This window comes from Ursus arctos, unplaced genomic scaffold, assembly GCF_023065955.2.
Source record: "Ursus arctos isolate Adak ecotype North America unplaced genomic scaffold, UrsArc2.0 scaffold_30, whole genome shotgun sequence".
NCBI lineage: Eukaryota > Metazoa > Chordata > Mammalia > Carnivora > Ursidae > Ursus > Ursus arctos.
In genome coordinates, this window is record NW_026622986.1 from 8,586,289 (window position 1) to 8,606,505 (window position 20,217).

Consider the following 20,217-nt stretch of genomic DNA (forward strand, 5'->3'; position numbering starts at 1 on the left):
CTTTTTTTCCTTTGAACAATGCCGCAATGAAAAGCCTTTTCAGTTAAGAATTGTACTCAACTAAAAACCTGGTTCCAGTAGCTTAAACATACAGGCTTTATTCTCTTCTGTAAAGGAACCCAGACATGGACAGCTCTGTGAAGTCATTAGGGACAGTCCCCCTCCACCCTCCCTATACAGTGCAGCCTCCATCCACAGCGTTGTAAGAGCTGCTGGAGTGCCAAACATTTACAGCAAAATTTCCACACAGGAAGCAGAATCCCCAAATTGATTGTGTTTCAAAGGTTACTAAAAAAGATCGGGTGTTATTCAACAATAGCCAAATACAAGGGTTAGCCAAACTTTTAAAATTTTTCATTTGTTCTGTCTTTCCAGTAAGTTCCAAAACAAAAAAAAAAAATGTCTTTTCAACAGACCGAATTTTACCACTCTGTAGTAACTACTATCTCAGTATCACAAGATGTAAACTCCACGAATAGCCAGTCTGCAGCGTGGAAAAGACAGGAGACAGGCCTCTTCCGTTGCTTACGGCAGCATTCCAGTGGGTGCGTTCACGGTGTCTGTAGAGTTGACATCGTTCTATGGGAAGGAACATCTCGTTTGTGTCCTGAAGGCTGGAGCAGTTCCATTTTGTTGTCAGTGTCTCAGATGCCCTTTGATCCCCATGTGGAACGGGTTCTGCCTTACTGACCTCCTCCAAGTTTCCACAAGGTGTCTGTTCAGTGGACTAGCGGGTACTGTTCTTCTGAGGTGTCCCAAGGGTGCTCCAGGCCAGAGCACGCCGAGCTCAGGAACATCATTCACTCTTCCTGAGGGACTGCTCCCTGCTCTGGGCTGTACAGTTGTGAAGCCTCTAGCCAGTGAGAGTCAGGCTTCTACTGGAACAGCTAATTGTGGTTAATTCCTGGCCAGTAGAGGATAATTTTTTCTCTGTGGTTTTTGGTTTTGTCTTTGTTTCTCTAATAATACTCTGGTAAGCAGTGAATAAACCCTTCGGGGGGATGGTGTTCTGTCCTTCTCTTCCTCACATCACCCAACAAGAAGGAAAAAGAACTGCAGGGGGAATAGAAGGTTGAGGAAGACATTTACTTTTTCAAAAGTTTCTAAAGTGGACTACAAATCAGCCTAACTGATTCCAGTTGTGAGGTGATGCGAGTCTAGGCTTGGATATTCTCCGCCAAGCAGACTGGGCAAACTTTTAGCCAAGTCTCCATATGGTTGGTGTTCAATACATAGTTTTTGATGGATTGACTGAGTTCTCTTGTGCCAGATCAAGCAGTTTCCAAAGTGAAAAAAATAATTATGGCTTTCTTTTCCTGTGTTAAAGAGTACAATGTGTGCGATATTCCATAGGTCCCTGGGACTTGCCTGAATATCTTCCAGTGTAATCAAATCATTGATTGGTCCATGCTTAGAGAATGTAGTAGGAAAGCAAAAAATGTAATTTTTTGGACTGGATTCTCAGGCACTAATTACTTGCCCTGAATCCCATGGGTTCTCCTGTTTCCTTGATATCTGTAACCCTCTTTATCCAGAAAGGAGGTCCTTGCCCTCCCAAATGAACATCTATCTCCTATAAGTCAGTGCTTTTAAAAGAAACCATATAAGCAGAAATGGAATGTATTGAAAATGTACTGAGTGGCTGAAAGAATTGGAAAATCTAAGAACCAGGCTCTGAGACTTCATTGCTACAAAAAAACAAAAAAACAAAACAAAAAGTACTTTGTTGTGGTGGAAGAACCACCACGTCTCTTGCTGGTCTGGAGCCGCCATCTTGCTCTACCGTCCCATCTGGCATCACTGCTTGTCTGCCCCTGGAATCTTGCTCACCTGCCCTCACCTCCAGTGGGAGTAGTTGCCTGGGCCCCTGTTCTTTGCAGAACCAGTTCTATCTACAAGGACCGGTGTGGAGAGTGTCTGAAGGGCGAAAACAAGGTCATGTGCTCACACTCTTCGTGAACACGTGAGGACATGCTGTTGTCCAGGTTCTACTACTCAAAGTCTTGTCCACAAAGGAAAACATAAATCAGGCATTGTCTGCCTCCCCTGAAGACTCAAGGCTGGGGATTCTACTCACACAGGAGGGGCTCAGATGCATAGTTGCCAAGAAGAATCACAAATGTCCACACTCCTTAACCAGATGCCATAGCACTGTGTTTTTGTGACCATGTTCTTCTTTGGTCTGTTAACTCCTACAGGAAGCAATAAGGTGTACCCAGGGAGAGGAGGCTACAAACCAGCTGGAAACAGGAAGGGAGTATTGTGATGGAGGCTGAGGAAGAAAAGAGAGGATGATATAATTTCTCCACAGCACCCTGCCAGTTTACTTTCCAATTCAAGCATGGAAGGTACTCCAGCGTCCACTGTGTGCCTCATGTGGCAAGAAATGGACCCTCATTTTGTGCAGACATTGATACCCTGGTTGGGAAAAACGAGACCGTCTCTCAAATCAGTTGGAGAAAGAGAGAGGACCGTGCCTCCAACGTGGGTGCCAACCTCTGGGGGGATCTTGTTAGATGTGCAGATTTGGGGTGGGGGCTGGGATTCTGCATCTCTAACAAGCTCCCAGGTGGTGCTGAGGCTGGAATCTCTAGAAGAGCAGGGCACAGGAGCACCACGTCATTAGTGCCAAGTGGGAGAACATTTAGGTAGATCATGGTATCATGGAGATTCTTCGAGGGGAATTCCCTCAGGTTCAGGCATTGAGAGTTGAGAGACTTAGCTAAGCCTTCATGCGGGGGCAAGAGTTGATTAGGCAGAGAGTAGAGGAATGCCTTTGTTGGGCCCGTCTGTGTGTTATACCAAGGGTGACCAGCTGTCCCACTTTGCCTGGGACTGTCCTGGCTGTAGCTTGGAAGGCCTTGTGACCTGGGAGCAAGTGTCCTACTTCTGTGATGTTTGCCCAGTAACACCCGGCCAGAGGCTGACCATAACTACGTGCTCTTTGCTCGACAGGTTGGCCAAGTTTACACTTTATGAAGGTTAAAGTCATGGGGAGTCTGTTTCATTTCTGGTCTTAGTAATGGCTTGGAAAGGAAGCAGCAGAGCTTTAGATAAGGCAATCCTGTTTTTCTTAATACTGTTGTGATATCAGTCTTCACATCACAATGTTATAGTAGTATTTCTTGAGCAGGGCCTTTCTTTCATTACTCAGAAAATTCTAAATTTCTTTGCATATATCCTAACATGGTATATGAAATGTCAGAAGCACGGTGGGGAGCCCCCAGAAACGCACGTCTTAGTGCTTCTGGAACCACGTCACTGCATTTCAGCAAATCAGGTGGACCATTTCATTGCTCAGTTTCTGTATCAGCCACAGCCATGGACATGCTGTCGAGTCCCCTGGGTCGGAGCTTAGCATACAGATTCCATAAGCAGCCTTGCCCTTCACCCAGACCGTAGACCATCCTTACAGCTGATGCTTTTCCCAAAGAAAGCGTTCATTTGCTTTGATCTGCTTCCTCCTAAGCCGCAAGCATGGTGACAGTTTCCAGAAAAGAAGTGCTCCATTTTGCATGTCACCTGGTGAGCCAGAGAAATGCTCAGAGAGTTCTCTGCCTAGGGACCCCAAGCAAAGGCCAATCAGGAGGAGCTGCTGCTTTTCAGGGAGCAAATCCTCCAGCCAGCGGATAACCGTGTGCAGCCTGCGCATAGCTTGCAGGAGGCGGCAGGTCACCTGAGCAAATACAGCCAGGTGCTGTCCCTGCCAAGCCTTCTGCTCCTGGCGGCTCTGCAAGCTGCTCTGGCTGGAGAGCTGGAAACCACAGTTTGAGAGCACAGATCCGTCTCTGGTTCCCCTCCTCTCCCCCCTCCCTCCTTCCCCCCTCCCCACCTCCTCCCCTTCTTCTCACCCCCTCCTCTTTGTCCTTCTCCTCATCTTCCTCCTTCCCTCCCCTCCTCTTCATCTCCTCTTTCCTCCAAGCCCTTCCTGCCCCTTTCCTTCCTCCCCGCATCTGTCTCCTTCCTCTCTCTACCTCTCATTCCATACACACCTCTCTCTTTCCATTTTTCTCCTCCAGGGCTTTAAACTGTATCTTTTGCAAACTTGCCCCTAGGAGCTGAGTAGCCTGTTCCCTTCTATGCATTTCCTTTGCCCCGAAGCAAGGCTACACCGAGTGCTAACCTGCAACCCGAGAGGGTGTCTGCAACTCGAGCAAGTGCCAAAAATCACTGTTTCCCACAGGATCTGATTTTAACACTAATCCCATAGTTAATTGGAGTTCCCTCACTGGGCTTAACTCCCCCCCCCCCACTTTGGGAAGTCAAGCAATTTTTGCTTATTTTAAGAAGATGGTGGGCAAGATTAGGGAATAAGCTGGGGGGTAAAGAAAGTACTTGGTTTGGGGGAGACACTGTGCTCTGGGGGAGCTGAATGTTATAGAGTTTGGGTGCATGTGAAACAGCACTACAAGGGTTAGCACTTCAGCTCTGCTCAAGGCCCAGCCTTGCCCTGGATTCCTCCTCATACTGGAACCTGGGCTCTGATGCTTTCTCACCAGAGCCCTGCTGGGACCAGCCGCGCGTGCAGAGACCTCCCTAGCCAGGCCAGCCAGGCCCTGTGTCCAGGGCCCACCAGCGGCCAGAGGGACTGGGGGCGGATGAACGGGCTCAGTGTGGCCATGAGCAGTGTGTCAGAGAAGGGCTAGCTCCAGGTGGTTTTCTTCCCATGTGGAAGCTCCAAGTTTCTGCTGAGGTTTGTAAACAGTGTACTTAAAGAGTCAGCTTTCTGTCTGATCTTGTTGGAAGACACCCTCCCTTTCTCTCTGGGGCCACTTTCATCTTTGTGACTAACTGGGCTTGGGTCCCTAACCTTCCTGTAAGAGGGGTTGCTTTGCCTTCTACCACCAGCTTGCAGTTTGTGGTGGTGGTGATGGTGAAGGGCCCCAGGGAAGCGGGGCCCTGGGCCTATGGGGGAGTCCCACACTGGGGGGAGAGGGCAGCAGGCCCTGGCTTGGAAATCTCCAGGTGAGCGTTTAGAATCTGGCAGCAATCTTGAAGTCTTGCCTGGGACACTCTGCCAAAGCCGTCCCCGCATGGTCCTGATGCCACAGGCAGGTCTTAAAGGATGTGGGGCGCGGCGCAGGCTTGGAGTATCACGGGGCTGTGAGGCCGGACAGCGCAGGGCTCCTGTCTTCATGCTACCTAGCTGTATGGCCTTGGTCCACGTGGGAACCCCTCCTTGGCCCCCACTGTTTCCTCCATTCCTAGCTGGAGGATCATATCTCTTTCTGGAGGGCGGTTGTGACGGCGGAGAGTCTGTTCAGTGTCTGACCCAGTGGCTAGCACGCAGGTGCGGTTCAGTGCTCAGTAACTGATGCTTTGTGTAGAAAACAGGAGCGAGTGAGCACCAGGAAGCAGGGAGGGGAGAAAGCTGGCCAAAACGGCAGTGGAAGAGATACAGGAATTGAGCCTTGGTCTCTGGTAAAACGTCTGTCGTGTGAAGGAGCCACAGCAGAAGACAGCTGTCTTTGGAGCCTCCGGGGCGTAAGCAGGGCTGCGGTGTTGCTGATGCCAGTGGGATTCAGGTGGCCTGAATTGTGGAAAGGTCTCGAAGCCCTTGCAGGAGTGATGCCAACCACCTCCTGGATATGGGGTTTGTAGCCAAGCTTCTCTTTTCTTTCTCCAAGGCAAATTTTGCTCGGTTTGGAACTTGGAGCTCATGGTTGGGAATGACAGGGTTCTCGAAACATTTTTCTTTCCTTACATGGAGGGTTCGTTCCCACCTCTACCCACAGGCTCTCCTGGAAGTGTCTGGCCCTCTTGGAATTTCTCATAACAATTCCAACTATCCCAGCTGTCACTTGCAAGCACCACTATTTTCGCTCATGAGGGTCCGAACGCCTGGGGTCCTCTCACTTGGAGTCACGCCCCATGCTGGGTACAGAGCTAAAACCAGCTGAGTCAGGGATGGGGTGGGTGGAGGCCTGGAGCCTGCTCCCTGCAGTCTGCACCCACTCCTGCTCCCACGTGCCAACGTGGCTTCAGGGCTTTGAGGTAGCTTGGGCAGGAGAGAGTTTGCCTTCGCAATTTCTGGCCCATTAATAAAGTCACTCTACTCTCTTCCTCTTTGTCTCTCTCAGTGTTGCTTTTTTCAACTCATTTCAATCAGTAAGGCTGAGTTTTAAGTCTACACATTTATTTCCTTGCACTTTTCCTTATGGGTCCATGCGTGTGGCTTGGAGAAGACAAGCCCTTAGTAGAGCCCTGTCTGTAGGCCATGTGCCTTGTGAGGACCTCATTGGGAAGTGAGGTGAAGGGGGTGTGTGGGTGTGGCCATGTGTTCATGGTCTTTCCTTCCCCTTTCCCTTGGGAAATGTTCTAATTTTGCACCTCCTTGCAATGAACACAGAGGAGGGCGTGGCAGGCACACATAGACACACCCTACATGTCTTCTCTGGAAAATTTCATACACAGCACTGCTATTTTTAAAAGGCACGTGGAGCTGTGCTCTAGTTGAACAATGCAGAGAGCTATTTGCACCTAGTCCCAGCTTAACACACGCCTGCCTGGGATACCAGTGTTTCCAACTTCAATGAGAAAAGTAGGGGCTCATCCCGAAGGACTTGTCCGAGGCCCGGGGGCTGTGGGGAAGCCCAGCTGCAGTGAGAATTGCATAAGCTCCCAGCTAGAAGTCTTCTCTTGGCAAATGGGAGGCTATGGGAGGACATTTGTCCCTGTATTAGGCTCCTGATGATAATTAGGGAAAAGAAGCAGGATGCAACCCATAGGTTGGAGATCCTGTGGGGTCATGATAAAACTGAAGAGCATTTAGTCCCATTTCCTGCTTTTCATTCCCAGCCTAGCTCTGTCTTACTAAAAAGTGAGGATGCCTTAGAATAGAATGCCTCCCCCACCCCCCGCTCCCTCTCCCTCTCTCTCCCCTTAGCCCCCCTCTGTCTCCCTCCAGTACCCCCCACCGTCATGCCATGTGTCAGTATCCCCATCATAAAAACAGGAGAATTCTAGCAGTTTCTGGGACGTTCATAATGAAATACCACAGACTAGATGCAGAGCAACAGAAATTCATTTTCTCCACTTCTTCAAGCTGGAAGTTCACGATGAAAGTGTTGGCAGGCTTGGCTTCTCCTGAGGCCTCTCTCCTTGGCTTACGGATGGTCGCCTTCTCATTGCGACCTCACATGGCCCCTTCTCTATGCAGTTGCCTCCCTACTATCCCGTCTTCTTCTTATGGGGACACCAGTCATATTGGATTAAGGTCCCACCTTTATGACCTCATTTAGCCTTAATCATTTCCTTAAAGGTCCTAATCCTTATGTAATTGCATTGGGGGGTTAGGGCTTCAACATACAAATTTGGGGGGAACACAATCTATTCTATAACAAGTATAAAGTAACAAGCTCTAGAAGGTACACTTGCATAGGTGCACAGGGTTCTTGACAACGACACTGCACAGCCCACAGATGACACTCATCCCTGTGACTGTGGGTATGTACACATGGAGGCCACAGCATGCCCAGACAGAGCCATGCGAGACCTCAGACGTGGTCTACACAGTTACACAGGGCTCAGCTGATGGCTGGGGGCGGGGGAGGCATGTAGTAGGAGTTCTCGTGGCTCCAGCATTGAGTAGGACCCAGAAACAGCACCTTTGTTGTCTCCACCCAGAACCCTGGATGGCAGTGCGGTAGGGGAGGAACACCAATGAGGATTCGTTCCTGGAGCTAGACAGAGCAGAAGGATGAGAGCTGCACCATTCCAACCTTGGACCTCTCCCCCCTCCTCCTCCTCCTCCTCCCCCTCCCCCTCCCGAGGACTCGGTTTGTCTTAAACAGATGGCCAAAACCCTGAGATAGGAGACGCCACCTGACCAGCCTCAGGTCTGGGCCCCAACAACAAGTCAAGGTGAACGCCCCCACCCTTGAGGGCACACAGTTCCATGGGCTGCCTGGAAAGTGCCCTGGGAAGACTTTGAGGAGGGGAGGTCCTAGTATCCTTCCAGTGCAATAGGCCTCAGGGTCCCTCATGGGAAACCCCAGGAAAAGCCAGTGAGAGGCACCACGAGGTACGCTGTCCACAGTGCGTTTATCCACCAGGACTCACCCTGCAGGGTTGCTGCCTTTTGGGGAAGGAATCAAATGGAAAGAAATAGAGCCCTGCCCCCCCCCCCAACCTGTTGAATGAGGGATCCGCAAGGTGACCATTGGGCCTAAGTAAGATGCCTGCCCCTCTGCAACTGCTGAAAACCTTCGGGGTTGTTTCAGTTGCACAAATGCTGATGGGCAGTGATTTTTCTGGTCATCGCATTATCTCTTCAAGAGGAAAATGGTGAAGTATTGCGCAACATTGAGATACGTCTTAGAAACAAAGTCGTAAATACCACCCTAGTTTTCTAAGAGTGTCAGGATGTTGCTGATGGTTGTGTGCTCCCTTGTCCTTGTTTTCTCCCAGGTTCTACCTCTTTAATTTCCAAAGATCAAATCCTGATGGAGCTCCCCATATCAGTCAGAGTAAATGCCAAAATCTTCATAATGGGCACACAGTACTGGGTTCCTGATGCCTCTTTACAGTTACCCCTGTGGTCCTCCCTGCTCTAGACCTCAGTCTCCTTGCTGTTCCTGAATGTCAGGTGTGCACCTGTCTCATGACCTTAGCTCTTGTGCCGCCTCCTAGGAAGGCCCTTCTCCCAGGTATCTGCAAGCCTCCCTCTCACACTTCCTCAGGTCACAATTGACATGTCCCCTCCCAGGTGAGGCCTCCCCAGCCACCCGACTGAAATTGCACAGCTCTTTCTCTATTCCCAGGCTCCTCGCCCTGCTTTATTTCTGTCTGTAGTGCTTCATACAATCTAGCATTTACATCTTTTATTTATTTATTGGGTGTCACCCCTCTCCCCGCCGCCCCGTTAGAATATAAACTCCACGCCTGACTGTTCCTCGCAACATCTCCACTGCCTGGAATAGTACCAAGTGGATGCACAAATCGTTGTTGAATTAATGTCTCCCTTTAAGTAAAAGCTCCTTTTCTGTCTGGGCTCAACACTGAGTGCCCTGTGCATTTGGGATGACCTTGGGAGCTCACTGCCTCCGAGGGGGACAACAACCTCAAGACGCCCAATGAGGACACCCATATAGACCTCCTTGCAAAGATCAAGGTGTGTAAGAAATAAAGCATATCCCATTTGTCTGCATCTCAACTAGGTTTCTGTTTCCAGATTATATCCTACATGATGGAAACTCACCCTTTCTTTTCCCTGAGGTTGTGGTTTTTGTCAAGTTCCAGGGAGCTTACATTACACTAAAGGAGCCAGTGGGTGGCCCAAACTGTCGTCGGCTCATATAGGTACCTCCTCAAATATAGGGCACTTCATCGGGGCCTTTGTCCTTGATCCATGCAGTAGCCGCAGGGAGATCCTTTGATCCCATCCACATGGCCTCTACGTTCTAGTCATTCTGGGCCCTCCGCAGCGCTCAAGGACACAGGCGCAGTGTTGCTGCCTCTACTCCATGCTGGGGCGTAGACAGCTCCAAGAGCATGACGGAGCCCTCGGTCCTGACCTGCTGCACCACCAGTGGCTCTCTTTCCAAGGGCTGTGCCTGAGAAGCTGGGGGTGGGACCCCACCCAGCTTTTTGAGACCTGCCCAGGCCTAAGAATCTCATAACTTCTCCTCTATCACTCTGTAAAAACGGAGTTTCCTCAGACTGGTAGCAGAAGGAGAAGACAGAGAGGTTTGAAGCATGAGGAGGATTTCATGTGCCAGGGCCAGGGAGCTTGAGAGAGAACCCCTCTGTCCTCCCTCTGCAAGGCCCTAGATTCTGCCAATGACCTGAATGAGCTCAGAGGTGGATCCTTCCCCAGAGGCCCCAAGAGCCCAGCCTGGCCAGCACCTTGATTTCAGCTTGGTGGGAGACCTCGAGCAGAGAACCCAACTGAGCCCACCCAGACTTCTGACTTACAGAACTGTGAGCAAATAAATGGGTGTTGTTTTAAGGTACTAGACCTGTGGCAGCAACAGGAAATGCATATGGGGACAGAAGTCAAAGTGCCTGACACCGAGAAGGCACCACTTAGTAAATTCCATGTCATTTCCTCTCCCTTTTGGTTACTAAATGTGTTCTAGATACACCGTGGCAGAAACAATGTTCCCCAGACACTACACATGCTTTCTACATTTTTCAGACTCTCCTCCCCGTACATGGAAGCCAGATCACTGATTTTGGCCATTGGACCATAAGTGGAAGTGATATGTGCCATTTCTGAGCTGTGGACCTTAAAAACCAGGAGGTTTCATCTGCTTCTTGGTTCTCCTTGCTGGAGAGCACATGTTCCAGATGGTGCAGCTGCAAGAGCCAGTGCAGCCATCCACCAGGCCCTGAATGCCCATGTGGAGCCGAGTGCCCTGTCAGCCTGCACGACTCATGGTGTAGACTTGTCACTACAGCCAGTCTCAGCCTAAGTGACATGGACACTCTTTGCCGAAGAACACGGCTCTTAGAGCTTGCGAAACGAAGGAGAGAGAATTCATTTTGTAAGTCCCTTTATTTTTTTTTAAATTTATTTATTGAGAGAGAGAAGGAGAGAGAGAGCACGCGGAAGGAGAGGGAGAAGCCAACTCCCCACTGAACAGGGAGCCCAATGCGGGGCTTGATCCCAGGACCCTGGGATCATGACCTGAGCCAAAGGCAGACACTTAACCAACTAAGCCACCGAGGTGCCCCTTGTAAGTTCCTTTAAATAGCAACATCCCTAGCACAGTTAAGTTTTTCTTTATAGGCCACTAGTAAGGGTGGTCAGAGAAAAGTGTTCAGAGGCATTGCCAAGGGAAAATCAAACTGGAGATAAAGCCATCGCGAAAGTAAGTCATTGGGGAAATGTTAGTTTTATAAAATGTGTCTATAGATGTTTTACTACAACCCTGAACCTCTTCTAAAGAGTTGGGCTCATTTCTAAAAACTGGAGCACTCTGGCCCATCATCAGAGTTTGATGCCAGATCTCTGGTCTTGGTGTTCACCTCCCCCACATTACCACGTGCTGTTTACATTCTCTCCCCAGGTGTTTCTTTGGTCTTCTCTTGTGCCACTCAGAGTGCCACTGAAACAGTGACCTTCCAGGAGTTCAGCCAGGTCAGTTCACACCCTCTTTGAAAACTCTGGCAAAACGCCAAACTCCCATCCACGACACACAACGATTTGTACGCGATCGTGCCATGCCCCCATCTCCCACCTCCTCTCAGACCACAGCTCTCTCTCATTGCCATCCTGGAGCTACATTGGTCTTTTTTCCGTTCCTCTCATACGCCTTAGGACGGGCATGCTGTTCCCTCTGCCTGGGCTCCTTGGGCCTCACTGTTCACATGGTGGTTCTGCCTGACTCCTCTAGTAGACATTTGAATGGTGCCACTTCTGAGAGGTCTTCCCTCACCATCCCATTTCTGCACCCTGCCATGCCTGACATTCTCTGTCTTAACCCCTAATCGGTTTCTTGCCACTTGGACAATTTACAATTACTTAATTTGTTTACTGGTTTGTTCTTCCTTAGTGAGAATGTAAGCTCCATGAGAAATCCGAAGGACCTGAGGTTTTACTCTGCTAACAAGCTAACAAGTTAGCCTGCTGCCGGTTAGTGGATGCTGGCAGAAGGCAAGAGGCTCCTGGTCACAGACAAAGGCCTTTACAGCACAGGAGGCAGCGTGAGCTCTGTGCTTATGCATCAGTTCCCTTGGCTCCTAAGTCCTAATGGAGACATCCAGGTGGATGCCACCTACGCAGCAGGTTGGCGTCACAGCTGAGGAGCCCCATGCTTAGGGAACCCCCATCTTTTATAATGGGAAGCAAGCAAACCTGTCTGACTGTGGCTTTGGAGGGAGTCATCTTTGCTATACTGTATAGTAAACAAACTTGTGTTTTTCTCTGGACAGAGATGCTATCTTTGTCTTTCAGGCTATTTGCTGTATAAACATCCTTGAAAAGATAGTGCCTCGGGGCGCCTGGCTGGCTCAGTCGTTAAGCGTCTGCCTTCGGCTCAGGGCGTGATCCCGGCGTTCCAGGATCGAGCCCCACATCAGGCTCCTCCACTGGGAGCCTGCTTTTTCCTCTCCCACTCCCCCTGCTTGTGTTCCCTCTCTCGCTGGCTGTCTCTCTCTGTCAATTTAATAAATAAAATCTTAAAAAAAAAAAAAGAAAAGATGGTGCCTCTGTGGGCAAGAGGTACAGAAACATGAGACCCCGTGGAGACCTGTCTCCCTGCAGAAGGCAGGTGTCATGAATGTGCTTCTCACTGCCTGCCCTATCTCATCAAATCAGGCAGCATTCTAAGCTGTAAGACCCAGAAACTAAATCACGGGGTGTTGCATGGGCCAAGCAGAATTTGTGCCTTTTTCAGAGCACAGAGGCTTCATATAGGCTCACAGTGGCTCCATGAAAAGAAATCTTCTCTACTGCTTTCCTTTATCTTGGAATTCAACTCGAATTTGTCTTGGCTCAGTCTTGACAGAAGAATGAGATAAAGTACTATTTAAACTTAAAATAGACATGATGGGACAGATTTGTCTCTGGGAGATCCTTTGAGTATTATGATAGAAAAATCATAATTTTAAAACAAGTTTTATTTAAGAAACTCCAAGTTTAAGGCAGATACTGAATAAGGAGGGAGAGAGAGAGTCCACAAAAGGAAATAACCTGGGAAGCAGAAGGGTAGTTACAAGGAGAAATGGTTTTGATCTCTGCTCTCTGAACAGTTAAGACCTAGGGTATCTTCTTGGGTAGGTCATCAGGCAGGAGACCAAAGTCCGCAAAAGCTTCACCCAATCCCCTATGTCCTGTGCCCAATCAATTAGGAAGCCTTGTCAAATGTTCCTCCTAAGTATTTCTTTCTTTCTTTCCTCCTTTCCTTCCTTCCTTCCTTCCTTCCTTCCTTCCTTCCTTCCTTCCTTCCTTCCTTCCTTCCTTCCTTCCTTCCTTCTTGCTTTCTTGCTAGAGAGAGAGGGAGAGAGCACACGCACAAGTGGGGGGTGGGGGGCAGGCAGGGAGCAGAGGGAAAGGAAGAGAATCCTGAACAGGCTCCATGCCTAGCACAGAGCCTGATATGGGTCTTGATCCCACGACCATGAGATCATGACCTGATCCAAAATCAAGAGTCAGATGCTTAACAGACTGAGCCACCCAGGAGCCCCCCACCTCCTAAGTATTTCTTAAATCGGTCCACTTCTCCTCATCACCCTGGACCCTACCTAGTTCAGATCCCCCACTCCGTCCCTCTAGGATGATTTCATCAGCTTTCAAGCAGATCTCCCTGTCTCAATCCAATGTCCACACCACAGCCTTGGCAGTCTTTCTGAAATGCAATTCTGATCCTGCCACTCCCCTTTTAAAACTTTTTAGTGATTTCCTATTTATCTCAGGATAAAGCTCTAAATTAAAATGGCTTATGAGACCCTCTTCCTATGATGTCTACCTCTCCTACCTCATTTGACTGACTCCCCCTCTTATTCTTAGTTTCAGCCACAATAATAGTGTTTACCTGTGCAAGAATTCCTTCTCAGGCATTCCTGGTGGAATTTACATGTTTCTCAGAATCTCAAGAAAAATCAGTTGAGGAATCAGGAAGTCATAATCTTAAAAGAATTAAAGCTTAACAATCAACATAAGGTCATAAGGTTTGAGGGAGTTGAAAGCAGGAGCAACCAAGTTGAAAGCAAGAGCTGGAAATGCTATGTAGAATCAAAAGTTAGGGTCAATATTGCTGGGAACCCGGATAGGAGCAAGTAGGAGAAAAATGGTGGCAATCTAAACAGTCACGTGAAAAGCGTGTTCTTGGCTCTGTCTTCTGCCTATTGATCAATTCTTGTGAATAGAAAAAATTAATCACTTTATATGCTTGGTATACCTAATACAAATCTTAGTGTTCCAAGAAAAAACAAATTGTGGGGTTGCTCAGTAGGTAAGAACTATGGATGTCCCTGACATAACTACCGATCCTTTATGTCTCAGGTTAACGTCTGTTCTTCCAGAAAATCACCCTTGACCTGTAAATCTGGTTTAGGTCCCCCTCCCAGGTGCACCAAGTTTTGCTCTAGTTGCATTTATCACATGCTGTGAAGGATTGCTATGTTGGTGGCCGCCAAAAGAACCACATCTCCTGGTTTTTATAATCTATGTGGGTCTCTCCCACATTGACTGTGGGCTTGGTCATGTGACTTGCTTTGGCCATTGGAAGCTTAGTCAAAATGATACAAGCAAATGATTGCTATGACTTGCACACGGGCTCATTCTCTTGAAACATTCTCCCTTGGAAACCAGCCACCACACTGTCAGGAAGCCCAAGCTAAGCTACTGCATGAACCTGGAGAGGCCATCTTAGACCTTCCAGCTCCCACCAAGCTCCCAGCTGAAGGCAGCTGGTACAGCTGAGCCCATTCTACCCACGAAATTGTGAGAAAGAAAAGTCATTGGTTTTTCTTCAATCACTGAGTTTTAGGATGTTTTTTTTTACACAGCAATAGATAACCAAAACACAGCGATTTGTAATTACCTGTTACTTCTCCCTCTGCCAATAAACTAAAGTTCTAGAAAGACAAATTCAGAGTCTTCTTTGTTCTTTAAGTGGGGGCTCAGTAAACACTTTTTGAATGACTTCTCGAGCCCCTCAGGTTAGGTCAGAATCAACAGCATTGCTGACCACCTGTGACCAGCTGGCATTAAACAGAGTGATTAAGTATTTTGATTCTATTTGACTAGAAGTTATTGATGAAAGGAAAAGGTAGCAATCCATGACTTTCTGTACCTCCTGCTGAAACGAAGACACTGCATCAAGTAAAAAAGAATTATTACTTTAAAAAACTGCTACCTCTTTGAGCTTTCTTGCTGTTCTTTGGAGGCCACTTCAGATTGAACCCCCACTGACAGCTGTTCTTAGAACTTTGCTTGGGAAACACCTCTACTTCCAGACATCCAGAAGATCTGGGGAGAGGGGAAAGGAGTGTGAGGAAAGGGGGGAAAAAGTTTGGACCGAGCCCATGCTAGAATTTTTCATCAAGTCAGTCTCTGACTCAGCACCCCAGCATGAGGCGATCACTACTTCTTCTGAACTCCTTGAAGGTTTTTATCCCCACCCTCTGGCAATTAATCACTCACCACCCCCTGGCATCTCTTGTCTTTTCTGCATTCAGTCCTGCCATTTAATTTTCCACACGTTCATGTCTGCCTCTTTATTGAGCTCCTACAGAGCCTAGCACATTGTAAGCACACAATAAATAGCTCCTATGGAATGCTTTTGCTCCAAGCAACGCCAGCAAAAAGTGGACGGGAAAGACCTAGAACAGCCCAAGGTAGGCGTACAAAGATAGGGCTGGAGCACACCGGTGTTCAGAGGACGAGCACTGGCCTGATGGCCTCACTGCTAGCCGTAGTTCTGCTTCCCTGCCTCAGTTGTTCCCTGGCATTAGGAGAGTTAGCCTGCTTTGTGGCTTGGTCTTTGGAGATACCCAACCCCAAACTGCAGCGTTCTTAGTCATTGAGATGAGGGATGGATGATTTATAAGTCTCTGTCTCTCTCTGCCTCTCTGTAGCTTTCTGTTTCTTTCTCTCTCATCTGGGAATCTATGAATCATTTGCTCTGCCTTCATCATGGCTGCAAAAAGAAGAAATGTTAGCTTGGAGAATTTCAGTCAAATACAGTCAGTCCTGCCAGTTAGAGGTACGAACTAGGGCAATAGGGTCCTGAAGCACTCGAGAAGTCTCTTTAAAAGGTGGTAGCCCTTCTAAAGGAGGTCTTTAAAGGGAAGATAACTTCTCTGCTGGCTGGCACGATTTCTGTATGCGTCCAACTTCTAGACGCCTCTGTGTCTGATAATGTCATGTGTCTCAGAAATAGATCTGGGCCAAGTTGTTCAGAAAAGCAACATTAAAAACAACCTGCTCCGCTCCCATCCCCTAGCCCCTGCCAATACTTCTTCAATATACGCCTTTCTTTCTTTAAAAATGATGAAAACACCCATGATTCTAAAGGAAAGTCAGGAAATAAACCTGGCTGGGCCTGCTCTAGCTTTACCCTAGCCCTTTCAAAGTCCTGTCACTTTAATGGTATTTTCTAGAAGCCAAGAAGGCACCAAGGCCTCCTGCTAACTGGGCAGCTCCGCCCTTGCCCCTCCCTGCTACCAGGCTCAAAACAGTTTTTCCCAGTGGGAGGCCAAATTCTAAAAATGCCAAGATGAACCCCAAGATTCCACCTCTGGTGTACACATCCCATATAACCCTCCCCCTGAAGAGAGTGGGCCCTGTGACTATTATGGGCTAGCCACTCCCAGCCTTAGGTTACATTACATTGGTAAAGGGATGGCACACTTGCGTCACAGTCCATGTGTTGCATTGGGTAAGGCGTCTTGTACCTGCCTGCAGGGAGATTCGAAGGGAGAGCCGTTCTCCTGCAGCTTTAAGCATCCATGCTGTGTGTGTGGGTGATCGGATCAGGGCAGGACCCATGGGTGGCCTCTGGAAGCTGAGAGTAACCCGTGCCAAAAGTCAGTCAACAAGAAGACGGCACCTTGGGCCCACCACTGCGAGAACTGGGTTCTGCCAACAACCAGAGAGCCTGGAAGGGGACCCTGAACCCTGGATGAGATCACAGCTCCTGTGAACACCTTGATTCCAGCCTGGGGAGACCCTGAGCCACCTCTGGACGCCCGAGCCCCAGACACTGAGAGATGGAAACCATGTGTTGTTTTCAGCCACTGTTGCTGGTAATTAGTTTCCCAACAGAACATGGGTATAAGCCCCTCCCCTCCACCACAGCTCCAGCCTGTTGGGAGGAGGAAAGTGCCTGCCAGACAGTGGCCCTTGCCTCAGGGTGGACAACTGAGCAGTACTTCTCCCTGAACACGAACATGCCTTCAGTCTTCTCCCCTTTATACCTTCACCCCCTCTTGCAAACCCCAAACACCCTGTGGGCACCACCGTGGCTAGAAGTACCTGCACTGAGAGGCCCACGGAAGCCACACCGATCCTGCCTGTGTGTGGGCCCACGGCTCACTGACATTGCCCGCCCCCTAGCCCCCCCCCCCCGCTGGACCCCCTTGCCTGAGGCCTTAACACCCACAGCATGGAGCTGGAATCTGGGTTTTCCCAACACAGAATTCCAGGCTCTTCCTGCTGTGTACGCTGTGTCACTGCAGGCATGTTTTGAAGGCTTGATATCTCTATCGAATGTTGTAGAGGGGGCATCCCCCAAACCACAAACTAGACGACAGTGTAAGAACCCGTCAGCTAAGGGACCTGGCCGTGGGAAGTCCCTAGAAGGGGGCGGGTGTGCGAAGAATAGTTTCTGCTTCTCTGTGGTCCTTATCTGACCTCACTCCTCCCCAGAACACACACACGCACATATACACACACGCTCCAGGAAACTCGCTTTCCCTTTGGGAGGAGCTTGGAGGCTCCCAAGATCCTCTGGCCTCTGCCTTCTTCCTGTGGCTCCAGAGAAGCCCTGTCTCAGGAGGTGGCGGTGCCCCGGACAGGGGGACAAGGCGCTCCTCCGCCTCCATCAGGGACATGCTATGGCCCCGTTCCTGGGAGGCAGTGAGCCCAGACAGGAGAACCTGAGAGGAGAAAGAGTGGTGCTTCCTGGCCAACCCTTCCTTCACCACTGATCCCTTCAAGGAGCAAATAAAAGAAAGAGAGGAAGGGGAACAGTGAGTGTCTCTGCCCAAAGTGTGGATAGGGGCAGACTCGGAGGCGAAAAGAAGGACATTGCCAGTAAGTGACAAGATGCAAATAGCAGTCAGCATCATGTCTTCCTTATCAATCACTCACTGTGGGGCAGATTGTGTTGATTTTTTCTCCCTTTTTTTCCCTTAGAGATATGAAGAAATAATATTCAAATGGTCAAAGTTCAAAATCTGTGGATTCTTGCTGAGAAATACTGAAAACAAGTTAATGAAGCTTTAATTCCTGCAGAGATTAGCCCGCGTTCTGGCTCGGGCGCTATCTTTCCCTCACGCGGCTTGTCTCTGCTGATAACATGGCTAATCTCGTGTGGGGTTTGGGGTACGTTTGTGCTTTTCCTGCTGCCTTTCTGCAGGTGTTTGTTTTGCCCCAGGCTGGAACAGGGAACTGATCTTTTGTCCCCAGTAGTCTTTCCATCTGTCATTGCCATAGAAATACTCCAGGGTATCAAAACATGACCCACAATGGCCCCGGCACCAAACCTGTTCCGAACCCAGCTTCTTACCGATGCCAAAGCCTTCTGGAAGGGACATGAGGATGCCTGTTCTCTTCTGCCCTCTTCTTACGTGGCTTTTCCTCACCAACATTTTATTATGAAAATGTTCACATGTACACCAAACTTGAAAGCATTTTATAATGGACACCTACCACAACATTCTGCAATTAACATTCCACTGTGTTGAAATGACATACCTTTCTGTCTCCCTATCTGCTCACCAGTCTGTCTTATTTTTTATGATGCTCTGTGAAGTAAATTTCGGCTATCAGGACACCATCCCCTAAATATTCCAGCATGCATATAATGAGTGAGAGTTCAGTATTTGTTTGCAGGGTTTTTGTGGGGGTATTTTGTTTTGTTTTGTTTTGTTTTGTTTTTTTGATGTAGAGTTTATGTACGATGAAATGCACAAATCTTCCGTGTGTGTTGGCTGAGTTTTGGGCTATGCACACATGCTCGTAACCCAAATCCCCAGCAACATAGACAACTTTTATCTTCACCCCCGGAGTTTGCTCTGTGCCCCTACCCAGTCAATTCTGGCCTCCACTCAACCCCCAGAAGAACCCCTTTCTGATTTGTTTCCACTACGGATTAGTTTTTCCTCTCTTCTAAAAACTTGTGTAAGTCGAACAACATCATTTGTGCTTTTTCACGTAAAACTTCTTTCTCTCAGTACAGTGGTTGGAAGATCCATCCCTGTGGTTGCTTTCTTTTTATTGCTGAGCTGTATTCTCTTGTATGACGATGCCTCAGCTTGTTTATCCATCTTTTATTGTTGCCAGTTTCAGGCTATTGCTTACATGTGTTGAGGGGAAGACCAAACTGAAACAGCAGAAGTTAAACCAACAACAACGAAACTTAAAAATACCCAGCGTGTCTGCATGCACGCTTGCGTACCCACACACAATCTGAACAATAGGGTGGTATTTCATCATTTTCTCTTACGTATCGTTACTAACCGTATATATTAGTTAACACAATTTATAGAATGGAGAGTCTGTTTGGATAAACAGACTAGAATTATAGGTAATTAGCAATATTATTTTCTTCAGATACAAATGGGTACAAAGTGGTAGAAAGTGGTAGAAGACCATCTCTTTTTTCTAAGCCAGCTGGCATTTTAAAAAACATGGTTTAGAGCAATGAGATGGGGACGCCTGGGTGGCTCAGTCGTTAAGCGTCTGCCTTCGGCTCAGGGCGTGATCCCAGAGTCCTGGGATCGAGCCCCACATCAGGCTCCTCCACTAGGAGCCTGCTTCTTCCTCTCCCACTCCCACTGTTTGTGTTCCCTCTCTCGCTGGCTGTCTCTCTGTCAAATAAATAAATAAAATCTTTCCAAAAAAAAAAAAAAAAACAGAAGAACTTCACTGAGATCTTGTCAGTTTCTACCTCATTGGGACTCTTCTGAGGACCTGAGGAGTTAAGTCAGTGAAGCACTCAGGGCATTGCTTAAGCAATCAACAGCCTCTTCTCTGATTATTGTAATAATTATCACTGCTCAGAATTCACATAATCATCTTTAGACTATTTATTTTAGGTAGGATGAAGGATTTAGTTAGTTTGGTCTAGTTTTTGATGTTTTATTTATTTATTTACTTATTTTTTGAAGATTTTATTTATTTATTTGAGAGAGAGAGAAAGAGCACAAACCAGAGGGAAAGGAAGAGAGAGAGGGAGAAGCAGTTTCCCTGCTGAGCAGGGAACCTGACATGGGGCTCAATCCCAGCACCCTGGGATCATGACCTGAGCCGAAGGCAGACACTTAACTGACTGAGCCACCCAGGCGCCCATGTTTTTGATGTTTTAAAAAAAGAGTAGAGAGCAGAGGAGGTCAATACAGGCTAAGTAAAGCTTAATTTAGCAAATATTTTCACAGCTCGGTGCCATGCTTATTTGGAAAGATCCAGGTGAATCCCACCAGGCTTGGTAATAAGGATTGCCAGAGTTCAAACTTACCTGGCTTCCACAGGGCCCTGGAGTTTGCACGAGCCTTTTTCAGGAGGGCTCAGAGCCTAAGAGATTGCCCAGTAAAGGGGAAAATGTC

At 48.3% G+C, this 20,217-nt stretch overlaps 1 long non-coding RNA gene across 1 annotated transcript in view; it reads left to right on the forward strand.

Moving 5' to 3' along the window:
* Window positions 1–17,182, forward strand: part of LOC125282805 (uncharacterized) — a 73,099-nt gene extending 55,917 nt beyond the window's left edge. Inside the window, exons 3-4 of the long non-coding RNA XR_007190104.2 lie at window positions 10,139–10,487; window positions 11,013–17,182. This is a non-coding gene — a long non-coding RNA (uncharacterized LOC125282805). The remainder of the gene's footprint in view (window positions 1–10,138; window positions 10,488–11,012) is intronic.
* Window positions 17,183–20,217: the final 3,035 nt, after the last annotated feature.